General features: G+C 45.8%; 1 protein-coding gene across 2 annotated transcripts in view; it reads right to left on the bottom strand.

Moving 5' to 3' along the window:
• The window catches only part of LOC134349013 (neuronal PAS domain-containing protein 2-like), a 114,624-nt gene that overhangs the window by 33,552 nt on the left and 66,990 nt on the right, over positions 1 to 14,082 (bottom strand). The gene's annotated exons all lie outside the window — the stretch shown is intronic.

Below are 14,082 nucleotides of genomic sequence, written 5' to 3'. Positions count from 1 at the left end.
TCACCAACAACTGAGGAGGCTAAAAACTTCATAGATTAGACTTTTATTGAGGTGGTCATACCCAGAGTGTAGGCTTCAAATAGTAGATGGGTGACCACCAAGATATGTAAGGTGAGTAAGCAGTCACTGCAGGGTTCTCTACTGGCCATTCCATTCAGCAACAACTAAACCCCTTTGCTGGAAGTGGCACAGCAGCAGCAGCCAGGTCAGTAGAAATGTGGCCAGTTCTAAGCCTCAGTAAAGTCAAGCGGACTTTATGTGATAGGAGTCTCAATAGTTAGGGGGATGGACAGCAGATTCTGTGGATGGGAAAGAGAAGCCAAAATGGTGCATTGCCTCCCGGGTGCTAGGATCCAGGATGTCTCAGAAGAGCTACAGAAGATTCCCAAGAGGGAGGGTGAGCAGCTAGAGGTTGTGGTGCACATTGGCACCAATGACAATGGTAGAAAGGAGAAGAGATCCTGCGCAGCGAGTTTAGGGAGTTGGGAACAAGGCTGAAGACCACGACCTCCAAGGTAGTACTTCAAAGTTTACGGATGATATGAAGATAGGTAGTCCTGAGGAAGTAATGCAATTGCAGCAAGACTTAGATAAATTGGAAGAATGGGAAAAAAAGTGGCAGATGGAATACAGTGTTGGGAAATGTATGATAATGCATTTTGGTAAAAGGAGCAAAAGTGCAGAACATTATCTAAAAGGGGAGAAAATTCAAACATCAGAGATGCAGAGGAACTTAGGAGACCTCATGCAAGACTCCCGGAACGTTAATTCACAGGTTGAGTCTGTGGTAAAGAAGCCAAATGCAACGTTGGCTTTTCTTTCAAGGAGAACAGAATATAAAAACAAGGAGATAATGCTGAAGGTTTATAAGACACTAGTCATGTCGCACTTGGAGTATTGACAACAGTTTTGGGCCCATATCTCAGAAAGGATGTATTGTCATTGGAGAGAGTCCAGAGGAGGTTCACAAGGATGAGATGAGAATATGAGAACACTCAGTCCTCTTTTATTGTCATTTAGAAATGCATACATGCATTAAGAAATGATACAATGTTTCTCTGGCGTGATGTCACAGAAAACAAGACAGACCAAAGGCTAACACTGACAAAACCACTTAATTATAACATATAGTTACAGCAGTGCAAAGCAATAATTTGATGAAGAACAGTCCATAGACACAGTAAAAGAAAAGTCTCAAGTCCCCGAGTCGATCAACTCCCGAGTCCCCGATAGCAGCGGCAAAAGGGAGAAACTCCCTGCCATAAACCTCCAGGCACCGTCAACTTGCCAATATCTTGGAAGCAGCCGACCACAGCCAACCCTGAGTCCATCCGTCCAAAAACTCCGAGCTTCCGAGCAGCCTCTCCGATACAGCCTCCCGAGCACCATCCTCTGCCGAGCACCTTCGACCTCTCCCCGGCCGCTGAAACACGCAAATCCGAGGATTTCGAGGCCGTCAGCTCCAGAGATTCCAGTTACCACACAGTAGCAGTGGTAGCAAAGCAGACATTTCAGAAGTTTTCCAGAAGTTCCGGTGTGCTCTCACATCTGTCTCCATCAAATGATTTTGGGAATGAAAGAATTAACATATGAGGAGTGTCTGGCGGCTTTGGGTCAGTACTCACTAGAATTTAGAAGAATGTGGGGGATCTCATTGAAAGGACTAGATAAGGTGGATGTGGAGAGGATGTTTCCTCTGTTGGGGGTATCCAGGACTAGAGGGCAAAGCCTCAAAAGTGAGGGGTGACCTCTTACAACATAAGTAAGGAGGAATTTTTCTTTTAGCCAAAGAGTGGTGAATCTGTGGAATGCTCTGCCACAGACTGCGATGGAGGCCAAATCCGTGGGTATATTTAAAGTGGAATTTTATAGGTTCCTGGCATCAAGGGATATGGTGAGAGGGCAGGTGTATGGGGTTGAATGGGATCAGCCGTGATGAAATGGCGGAGTGGACTCAATGAGTTGAATGGCCCCATTCTGCTCCTATGTCTTATGGTAGTAATCTCTGGACTACTGCAGTTCAATGTGCTAGTCAGGGCAGGAATAAATGTTAGCACAGATAAATGAGTGGCTGAAGAAGTGGTGCAGGGGGCAGGGTTTCAGATTTCTATGCCCTCTCACCTTGTATCAAAAGGACAGGCAGGTAGGCTGAGGGTGTAAGGTGTCTCTGATGGTAAAAATGAAATGAAATCTTCGAAAGACGTGATATAAGACTGAAAGATGTTCATAGATCAAAGCTCAAAGTAAATTTATTATCGAAGTATATATATGTCACCATATACAACCCTATGATTTCTTTTTTGCGGGCAGTCACAGTAAACACAATACAATAGAATCAATGAAAGACTGCACCGAACAGGTCAGACAGCAACCAATGTGTGTAAAAAAAAACTGTGCATATACAAAAAGAAAGAGAAGGAGAAAGAAATAATAATAATAAATAATTAATCAATAAATATCGAGAACCTAAGATGAAGTGTCATTGAAAGTGAGTCCAGAGCAGTGGGAACAGTTCAGTGAAGTTATCGCTTGAGTTCAAGAGCCCAATGGTTAAGGGGTAATAAACGATGCTGAACCTGATGAGCGGGTCCTGAGGCTCCTGTAATTTCTTCCTGATTGCAACAGCGAGAAGAGAGCAAGGCCTGGATGGTGGATGCTACTTTCCAGTTACAGTGCTCTGTGTAGATGTGCTCAATGGTGGGGAGAACTTTATCCATGTTGGACTAAGCTGTATCCACTACTTTTTGTAGGCTTCTCTGAACAAGGGCACTGGTGTTTCCCTTCCAGGCCTTGATGCAACCTGTCAATATACTCTCCACCATACATCTGCAGACGTTTGTCAAAGTTTTTGATGTCATTCCGAATCTTCACAAACTTCTAAGAAAGAAGAGGCACTGTTGTGCTTTCTTTGTAATGGCACTTACTTACTGGGGCCAGGACTGGTCCTCTGAATTGATAACATCGGAGAATTTAAAGCTGCTCATCCTCTCCAGCTCTGATCCCCCAATGAGGACTGGCTCATAGACCTCTGGTTTCCTCCTGAAGTCAATAATCATCTCCTTCTTCTTGCTGACATTGCTCTCCCAATGAGAGATTGTTGCTGTGACACGACTCAGCCAGATATTCAATTTTCATCCTATATGCAGATTCGTCACAACATTTGATTCAGACAATGACAGTGGTGTCAGCAAACTTAAACATGGCATTGGAGCTGTGCTTAGTCTCATAGTCATAAATATAAAGTAAGAAGAGCAGGGGCTAAGCATACAGCCTTGTGGTGCACCTCTGCTGAGGGAGATTGTGGAGGAAGAACTAAATGGCATCTGCAAGTGATGAAATCAAGGATCCAGTTTCACAAGGAGCTATTCAGGTTGTAGAATCTTTGTGGGTAAAATTAAGGAACTACAAGGGAAAAAAGACTCTGATGGGAGTTAGAGACAAGCCCCAGAATAGTAACCAAGATGTGGGTTATAAATTTCAATAAGAAATAGAAAAGGCATGTTAAAAAGGCAACGTTACAATAGTCATGGGAGATTTCAATATACAGGTAGATTTGGAAAATCAGGTAAGTGCTGGATCCCAAAAGATGGAATTTGTAGAATGCCTATGCCTTTTTAGAGCAGCTTGTGGTTGACCTTACTAGGGGAAAGGTGTTTCCTCAATTGCATGTGTGCGATGAATCAGATTTGATTAGGAAGCTTAAGGTAAAGGAATCCTTAGGAAACAGTGATCATAATATGATAGAATCACCCTGTAGATCGAGAGGGAGGAAATACAGTTCGATGTATCAGTATTACAGTGGAGTAAAAGGAATTACAGAGGCATGACAGAGGAGCTGTCCAAAGTTGATTGGAAGTGGACACTAACAGGGATGATGGCAGAACAACAACGGCTGCAGTTTCTGTGGGCAATCTGGAAAGCGCAGAATGGATACATCCCAAAGATGAAGAAGTATTTTAAAGGGAGGATATTGCAAAAAAATGTGGGAAGGGAGAGGATGGGGAAACCTTTAAAAATTAGCAGAAAGCAACTCAAAAAACTATAAGGAGAATATAGATGAAGTATGAAGGTAAGCTAGTCAATAATATCAAAGAGGATATCAAAAGTTTTTTCAGATATATAAAGAATATAAGAGAGGGGAGAGTGGGTAATGGACTGCTGGAAAATGATGATGGAAATGTAGAAATGGGAACAATGAAATAGCGGACAAACTTAATAAGTATTTAGCATCAGCCTTGATTGTGGAAGACATGAGCAGCATGGATTTGTGAAAGGAAAATCATGTCTGACGAATCTCATAGAATTTTTTGAGGATGTAACTAGTAGAGTGGATAGGGGAGAACCAGTGGATGTGGTATATTTGGATTTTCAAAAGGCTTTTGACAAGGTCCCACACAGGAGATTAGTGTGCAAACTTAAAGCACATGGTATTGGGGGTAAGGTATTGGTGTGGGTGGAGAATTGGTTAGCAGACAGGAAGCAAAGAGTGGGAATAAATGGGACCTTTTCAGAATGGCAGGCGGTGACTAGTGGGGTACCGCAAGGCTCAGTGCTGGGACCCCAGTTGTTTACAATATATATTAATGACTTGGATGAGGGAATTAAATGCAGCATCTCCAAGTTTGCGGATGACACGAAGCTGGGTGGCAGTGTTAGCAGTGAGGAGGATGCTAAGAGGATGCAGGGTGACTTGGATAGGTTGGGTGAGTGGGCAAACTCATGGCAGATGCAATTTAATGTGGATAAATGTGAAGTTATCCACTTTGGTGGCAAAAATAGGAAAACAGATTATTATCTGAATGGTGGCCGATTAGGAAAAGGGGAGGTGCAACGGGACCTGGGTGTCATTATACACCAGTCATTGAAAGTGGGCATGCAGGTACGGCAGGCGGTGAAAAAGGCGAACGGTATGCTGGCATTTATAGCGAGAGGATTCGAGTACAGGAGCAGGGAGGTACTACTGCAGTTGTACAAGGCCTTGGTGAGACCACACCTGGAGTATTGTGTGCAGTTTTGGTCCCCTAATCTGAGGAAAGACATCTTTGCCATAGAGGGAGTACAAAGAAGGTTCACCAGATTGATTCCTGGGATGGCAGGTCTTTCATATGAAGAAAGACTGGATGAACTGGGCTTGTACTCGTTGGAATTTAGAAGATTGAGGGGGGATCTGATTGAAACGTATAAGATCCTAAAGGGATTGGACAGGCTAGATGCGGGAAGATTGTTCCCGATGTTGGGGAGGTCCAGAACGAGGGGTCACAGTTTGAGGATAGAGGGGAAGCCTTTTAGGACCGAGATTAGGAAAAACTTCTTCACACAGAGGGTGGTGAATCTGTGGAATTCTCTGCCACAGCAAACTGTTGAGGCCAGTTCATTGGCTATGTTTAAGAGGGAGTTAGATATGGCCCTTGTGGCTACAGGGGTCAGGGGGTATGGAGGGAAGGCTGGGTTCTGAGTTGGATGATCAGCCATGATCATAATAAATGGCGGTGCAGGCTCGAAGGGCCGAATGGCCTACTCCTGCACCTATTTTCTATGTTTCTATGTTTCTATGTCAGAAATTCTAGCGTGTCAGAGGGCAGAAATGAATGTAGTTGCTATTACTAAGGAGAGGTACTTGGGAAACTGGAAGGTCTGAAGGTAGATAAGTCACCTGGACCAGATGGACTACATCCCAGGGTTCTGAAAAGGCAGCTGAAAAGATTGTGGACGCATTAGTAATGATCTTTCAAGAATCGATAGATTCTGGCATGCTTCCAGAGGACTGGAAAATTGCAAATGTCACTCCACTCTTCAAGAAAGGAAGGAGGCTGAAGGAAGGGAATTATAGGCCAGTTAGCCTGACCTCAGTGCTTGGGAAGATGTTGGAGTCGATTATTAAAGCATGTGATTTCAGGGCTCTTGGACACACATGATAAAATAAGCCAAGGTCAGCTTGGTTTCCATAAGGGAAAATCTTGCCTGACAGACCTGTTGGAATTCTTTGAGGAAATAACAGGCAAGATAGACAAAGGAAAGATGCTAGCATGGGTAGAATATTATCAGACTGATAGGAGGCAGAGTCAGAATAAAGGGGGCCTATTCTGGTTGGCTGCCGGTGACTGATGGTATTCCACAGGGGTGCTACTGAGACACCTTTTTTCACATTACATGTTAACAATTCGGCTGATGGAATTGATGGCTTTGTGTCCATGTTTGCAGATATACAAAGATAGGTGGAGGGGGAGGTAGTGTTGAGGAAGCAAGGAGTCTGCAGAAGGACTTGGAAAGTTTTGGAGAATGGGTAAAGAAATGGCAAATGGAATATAGTGTCAGGAAATGTATGGTCATGCACTTTGGTAGAAAGAATAAAGGCACAGACTTTTTTCTAAACAGGGAGAAAATCTAAAAAATCAGAGGTGCAAAGACACTTGGGAGTCCTTTGCATGTTAATTTGCAGGTTGAGTCAATGGTAAGGAAGGCCAATGGAATGTTAACATTCATTTCAAGAACACCAGCACATATGTAATGCTGAGGCTTTATAAGGCATGGGTCAGAGTGCACTTGTATTGTGAGCAATTTTGGGCGCCCATCTAAGAAAGACCCAGCTGGACTTTGGGATGAAAGGTCCCGAGTTCAAATCCAGCCAGCTCCCCTGCATGCTCTCCATCCGTGCTGGGTTATGAGCTGGTGATCTCTTTGGAAACTCACCCGGCAGAAGGCAAGGGCAAATGCGGTTCCCCACTACGTCAGAGAGGCGTGGAGGGAAATCGTCCGCTAACCGGAGAAACTCTGGACGCGACGTACCTTTCCTTTCCTTATCTAAGAAAAAATGTGCTGGCATTGTACAGGGTCCAGAGGAGGTTCACGAGAATGATTCTGGGAATGAAAGTGTTAATGTATGAGGAATGTTTGATGGCTCTAGGCAGATACTCATTGAAGTTTAGAAGACTGAGTTGGGAGGGGGGTGGTTCTTATTGAAAGCTATTGAATATTGAAAGGCCTAGATATCCACAAGATAGAGTGGATATGGAGAGGATGTTTCTTCTAGTGGGTGAGTCTAGGACCAGAATAGAAGTACGTCCATCTAAACTGGAGATGAGAAGGAATTATTTTAGCCAGATGGTGGTGAATCTGTGGAATTCATTACCACTGATGGCTGTGGAGGTCGAGTCATTAAGTATTTCAAGTGGAGGTTGATAGATTCTTGGCTAGTCAGGGCATCAAGGGTTATGGGGAGAATGGGGTTGAGAGGGTTGATAAATCAGCCATGATGGAATGGCAAAGCAGGCTCAATGAGCCAAGTGGCCTAATTCTGTCCCTATGTCTTATGGTGTAATGAGTTCTTGGGGATACAGGAATAACTTAATGGGCCTGAACTCCCTTTTCCTCTTGGTAGAGGCTGGAAAAGTACAGCTCCCCAGGAGCTAGGAAAACCAAATCACATCAACAGGTCTTCATTTACTCAAATTGCATCTCCATCACCTCAATTGTTCCCTTTAATGCTTCATTCCATTTCATGTTTTTTCTTCATCAAGGCTCACTTTAGTGGGCTGCAGTTCTTAATGAATCTCTTTATAGCATCATCAGCCCCAAAGCCACTGGTAATAACATCAATCCCAATCCTATAGTAAACTGAATTATGGTTGCAATGAAATTTCCTACTGCTCATTATTAACAAGTCAACAACAATATAACCCTGTCTCCAGTTCTATCTGTCACCCCATTCCCACACGTTTACAGTATATGTAATTGTGAAGAGTAATAGATTAAAGCCAGTGGGGGTAGTTGGCACATTTTGCATACTACACTTCCCAAGGGACCTTAGATTGGACAGGGGAAGAAAGAGTTTGAAAGTAGCGGGCAGGGACAGTTGGAACATTTTGCACACCACGGTTCCTGAGGAGACATTAGATTGCACAGACGGACAGATAGTTTAAAAGAAGCAAGCAGGGGCAACTGGTACATTTTGCATGCCACAGTCCCAGGGAAGACATTGGATTGTGCATTATTAGCCACTTGGTAAGATCCAATAAAAAGGTTAGGTTTAAGCGAAGTGGCCTTTGTGGGAGTGGGGCAGTGTAAGAGTGGGGAGTTAAGGTTCCAGTGAGGAAAGGCCTAGGCCAGTGGTAGATTTTTTTTCATTATTTATTCTTTCTTTCTTTCTTCTTGCACATTTCGAACAGTGGGGATGTCAGACAGGATGGTGGAGGGCTCCTCTTGCGGGATATGGGAAGTCATGGAGACCCACAGTGTCCCTGATGAGAACAGCTGCCTGAAGTGCATCCGGCAGCAGCTTCTAATAGACAATGTTCAAGAGTTGGAGCTGGAACTGGATGAACACTGGATCACTCGGGAGGCTGAGGGGTTGATAGAATGGACAGACTGAGAGGTAGTTACACCCAAGGTGCAGGACACAGGCAGTTGGTGGACTGTCAGGAAGGGGAAAGAGATTAAACAGCCAATGCAGAGTACTCCTATGCCCATCCTCCTCAACAACAGGTATACCGCTTTGGAGAACGTTGGGGTTGGGATGACCCAGCATAGGAATGCCACAATGGCCAGGTCTCTGGCACTAAGGTAGGCTCTGCGGCTCAGAAGGGAAAGGGGGTGGGAAGAAGCGAGTTGTCATGGTGAGGGATTTGCTGGGTAGGAGAACAGAAAGCAGATTTTGTGAACGAGAACAAGATTCCCAGATGGTATGTTGCCTCCCAGATGCCAGGGTCATGGACATCTCAGATGCAGTCCCCAGCATTCTTAAGTCCGAAGGTGAGCAGCTAGAAGTCGTGATCCATATCGGCACGAATGACAGAGATTGGAGGGGTGACAAGGTCCTGTGAAGTGAGTTCAGGGAGTTAGGTGTTAAGTTAAAGGACAGAATCACCAGGGCTGTGTTCTCAGGATTGCTATGGTGCCACGTGCTAGTGAGATCAGAAAGAGGAAGATTAGACACTTTAGCACATGGCTACAGAGATGGTGTAGAAGGGAGGGTTTCAGATTTTTGGATCATTAGGCTTTCTTCCAAAGAAGGTGGAACCTGTACAGATGAGCGGTTTGCACCAGAACTGTAATATCTTTGTGGGAAGAGTTGCCAGGGCTGCATGGGAGTGGGGGGGTGGGGGGGTAGTTAAACCAGAGTTGCAGGGAGATGGGAACCAGACTGCCAGTGCAGATAGTGGAGTGCTTGTGGAGAAAGATGTCATTAAGCCTACATACAAAGTCAGGAATCAAAAGGTTCAGCATGGTAACACTCACAACATGCTGGAGGAACTCAGCAGGTCGGGTACCATCCGTGGAAAAGATTGGTCGACGTTTCGGGCCGGAACCCTTCGTCAGGACTGCAGGGGGAAGAGGCAGAGGCCCTATAAAGAAGGTGGGGGGAGGGTGGGAAGGATGGTAGGTTCCAGGTGAAAAACCAGTAAGGGGAAAGATAAAGGGATGGGGAAAGGGAAGCAGGGAGATGATAGGCAGGAAAGGTGAAGAAAGAATAGGGGAAAATACAATGGGTAGTAAAAGGAGGCGGAACCAAGAGGGAGGTGGTAGGCAGCTGGGAGAGGGGGCAGAGTGACATAGGGATAGGGGAAGGGAAGGGGAGGGAATTACCAGAAGTTGGAGAAGTTTATGTTCATACTAAGGGGCTGGAGACTACCTAGATGAGGTGTTGCTCCTCCAACCTGAGTTTAGCCTCATCATGGCAGTAGAGGGGGCCATGTATGGACATATCTGAATGGGAGTGGGAAGCAGAGTTGAAGTGGGTGGCTACTGGGAGATCCTGTCTGTTATGGCGGACAGAGCGGAGGTGCTCGACAAAGCAGTCCCCCAATCTGCGTCGGATGTAGAGGAGGCCGCACCGGGAGCACCGGATGCAATAGATGACCGTACCATCACTGCCCTTATCAACTCTGGAGACCTTCCATCCTCAGCCGCTAAACTTATAATTCCCACACCGCGTACCGCTGGGTTTTACCTCCTCCCCAAGATCCACAAGCCGGACTGTCCCGGTAGACCCATAGTTTCTGCCTGCTCCTGTCCCACCAAACTTGTATCTGCCTACCTGGACTCCATTTTGTCACCCATAGTTCAGTCCCTCCCCACCTACATCCGGGATACATCCCATGCCCTCCACCTCTTCAAAAACTTCCAGTTCCCCGGTCCCAACCGCTTCATTTTCACTATGGATGTCCAATCCCTATACACCTCCATTCCCCATCAAGAAGGCCTCAAAGCCCTCCGCTACTTTCTGGATAATAGACCTCACCAGTTCCCCACCACCACTACCCTCCTCCGGTTGGCGGAACTGGTTCTCACACTCAATAACTTCCCTTTTGACTCTTCCCACTTTCTCCAGACCAATGGTGTAGCTATGGGAACTCTCATGGGCCCTAGCTATGCCTGCCTCTTCGTTGGTTATGTGGAACAGTCTGTGCTCCAAACCTATTCTGGTACTGCTCCCGAACTTTTCCTTCGGTACATTGACGACTACATTGGTGCTGCTTCCTGCACCCATGCTGAGCTGTTCAATTTCATCGACTTTACTTCTAACTTCCACCCAGCCCTCAAATTCACTTGGTCTACCTCAGACATTTGTCTCCCCTTTCTCGATCTCTCGGTCTCCATCTCTGGGGACAGACTGTCCATTGACATCTTCTACAAGCCCACTGACTCTCATAACCACCTCAACTATACCTCTTCCCACCCCACCACATGCAAAAATGCCATTCCCTATTCCCAGTTCCTCCGTCTCCGCTGCATCTGCTCCAAGGATGAGGTTTTCCGTTCCAGGACATCTCAGATGTCCTCTTTCTTTAAGGATCGTGGTTTCCCTTCTGCTGTCTTCAATGATGCCCTCACCCACATCTCCTCCATTTCCCGCACTTCGGCTTTCACCCCGTCCTCCTGCCACCACAACAGGGACAGAGTTCCTCTTGTCCTCACCTACCACCCCACTAGCCTCCAGATCCAACACATTATCCTCCGCAACTTCCGCCACCTTCAACAGGACCCCACCACTAAGCACATCTTTCCTTCTCCACCCCTCTCCACCTTCCGCAGGGATCGGTCCCTCCGCAACTCCCTGGTCCACACGTCCCTCGCCATGGATCTCCCACCGGGCACTTATCCCTGTAAGCGCAAGTGCTACCCCTGTCCCTACACCTCTTCTCTTGCCACCATTCAGGGCAGCAAACAGTCCTTCCAAGTGAGGCAACACTTCACTTGTGAGTCTGTTGGGGTTATCTATCGCATCCGGTGCTCCCACTGCGGCCTCCTCTACATCGGTGAAACCCGATGCAGATTGGGGAACCGCTTCGTCGAGCACCTCCGCTCCATCCGCCATAACAGACAGGATCTCCCAGTAGCCACCCACTTCAACTCTGCTTCCCACTCCCATTCAGATATGTCCATAAATGGCCTCCTCTACTGCCATGATGAGGCTAAACTCAGGTTGGAGGAGCAACACCTCATATACCGTCTAGGTAGTCTCCAGCCCCTTAGTATGAACATAAACTTCTCCAACTTCAGGTAATTCCCTCCCCCTCCCTTCCCCTATCCCTATGTCACTCTACCCCCCGCCCCCCCCCCCCCGGCTACCTATCACCTCCCTCTTGGTTCCGCCTCCTTCTACTACCCATTGTATTTTCCCCTATTCTTTCTTCACTTTTCCTGCCTATCATCTCCCTGCTTCCCTTTCCCCCACCCCTTTATCTTCCCCCTGACTGGTTTTTCACCTGGAACCTACCATCCTTCCCACCCTCCCCCCACCTTCTTTATAGGGCCTCTGCCCCTTCCCCCTACAGTCCTGACGAAGGGTTCCAGCCCGAAACGTCGACCGATCTTTTCCACGGATGCTGCCCGACCTGCTGAGTTCCTCCAGCGTGTTGTGAGTGTTGCTTTGACCCCAGCATCTGCAGATTATTTTGTGTTTAGGTTGAGCATGGTGTTCTGAGCTGTATATGTTTCAATTCAAGAGGTATTGTAGGAAAGCTGGATGAGCTTAGGGCATGGATCAGCACATGAAATTATGACATTGTTGTCATTAGTGAGACGTGGTTGCAGGACGGCAGAACTGGCAGCAGAGTGTTCTGGGGTTTCTGTTATTTCAGACATGACATAGTGGGAGGGATTAAAGGGAAAGGAGTAGCATGTGCTAGTCAGGGAAAATGTTAGGGCAGTGCTCGGTCAGGACAGTCTGGAGAGCTCGTCTAGGAAGGCTTTAGGGGCAGAACTGAGGATTAAAAAAAGCATGACCACAGTAATGAGATAATATTATAGACCACCAAACAATCTGTGGGATTTAGAGGTGCAAAGTTGTAGAGAGATCACAGTCTTTTGCAAGAAACATAAAGTTGTGATGGTAGGTGACTTTAACTTTCCAAATATTGACTGGATCTCCCACACTATAAAAGGGCTGAATAGGAGAGAGTTTATCAAAATGTGTTCAAGAAAGTTTCCTTAATCAGTATGGAGAAATCCCAACTAGAGAGAGTGTGATACTAGAACTCCTATTTGGGAATGAGACAAGGCAAATGACAGAAATTGGTGTAGTTGAACACTTTGCAACTAGTGATCATAATGACATTAGTTTCAAGGTAATTATGGAAAAAGATAGGTCTGGTCCTGAGGTTGAGATTCTAAATTGGAGAAGGGCCAATTTTGATGGTATCAGCAAAGACATGGTAACTGTGGATGGGGACAATTTGCTTTCTGGAAAAGGTGTGCTTGCTAAGTGGAAGGCCTTGAAAAGTGAAATTTTGAGAGTACAGAGTCTGTATGTTCCTATCAGAATAAAAGGCAAGGGTAACAATTTTAGGGAACCTTGGTTTTTGAGAGATATTGAGGCCCTGGTTAAGAAAAAGGAGGTGCATGGCAGATATAGTCAGGTAGGAACAAATGGGGTACTTGATAAGCTTAAGAGATGTTGCAATGGAACAATCTAAAGAGTTTTTCAAGGAAGTTACCAAGAAAGTTGATAAAGGCAAGGCAGTGGATGTTGTCTACATGGACTTTAGCAAGATCTTTGACAATGTCCTGCATGGGTGTTTGGTCAAGGAGGTTCAGAGTGGTAGTAGACAGTTACCTCTCTGACTGGAGGTCTGTGACTAGTGGTGTGCCACAGAGATGAGTGCTGAGTTCTTTGTTGTTTGTCATCTATATCAAGGATCTGTGTGATAATGTGGTAAACTGGATCAGCAAATTTGTGAATGACACCAAAATTGGGGGTGTAGGACTGGGAGGTATCAAAGCTTGCGGTGGGATCTGAACTAGCTGGAAAAATGGGCTGAAAAGTGGCAGATGGAATTTAAAGCAGACTAGTGTGAGGTGTTACAGTTTGGGAGGATGAACCATTGTAGGTCTTACACAGTGAGTGGTAGGGCACTGAGCAGTGTGGCAGAACAGGGGGATCTGCGAATAATAGATTCATTAAGAAAGCTTTTGGAACATTGTTCTTCATAAGTCTAAGTATTGAGTACAGGAGTTGGGATGTTATCTTGGAAATTGTTTAAGACATTGGTGAGACCTAATTTGGAGTATTGCGTGCAGTTTTGGTCATGTGCCCACAGGAAAGATGTAAATCAGATTAAAAGAGTCCAGAGAAAAATTACAAGCATGTTGCTGGGACCTGAGGACCCGAGTTATGGGGAAAGGTTGAATAGGTTGGGACTTCATCTCCTAGAGCCCAGAAGATTGAGGAGAGATTTGATAAAGGTGTACAAATAGCGTAAATGCCATCAGGCATTTTCCACAGAAGTCGTGTGAGACTACAACTTGAGGCCATGGGTTAAGGGTAAAAGGTGAAATGTTTAAGGGGAACATGAGAGGGAATTTCTTCACTGAGAGGATGGTGAGAGTGTGGAACGAGCTGCCAGCGCAAGTGATGGATGCAGAGTCAATTTCAATATTTAAGAGAAATTTGGATAGGTACAGGGATGGAGGGGTATAGAGAACTATGGTCCGGATGCAGGTTGATGGACTAAGCAGAATAATGGTTCAGCATGGACTAGATGGGCCGAAGGGCCTGTTTCTGTGCTGTAGTGTTCAATAACTCTATAACTAATTATTACTTTATCACTAGGTCAGCCTGAATTGATACAATTTGCATACATG

The sequence above is a fragment of the Mobula hypostoma genome, chromosome 7 (assembly GCF_963921235.1).
Source record: "Mobula hypostoma chromosome 7, sMobHyp1.1, whole genome shotgun sequence".
In the NCBI taxonomy this organism is placed as follows: Eukaryota; Metazoa; Chordata; class Chondrichthyes; order Myliobatiformes; family Myliobatidae; genus Mobula; species Mobula hypostoma.
Note: the sequence above shows the minus strand (reverse complement) of the source record. Positions and strands in the feature narration are given on the sequence as shown.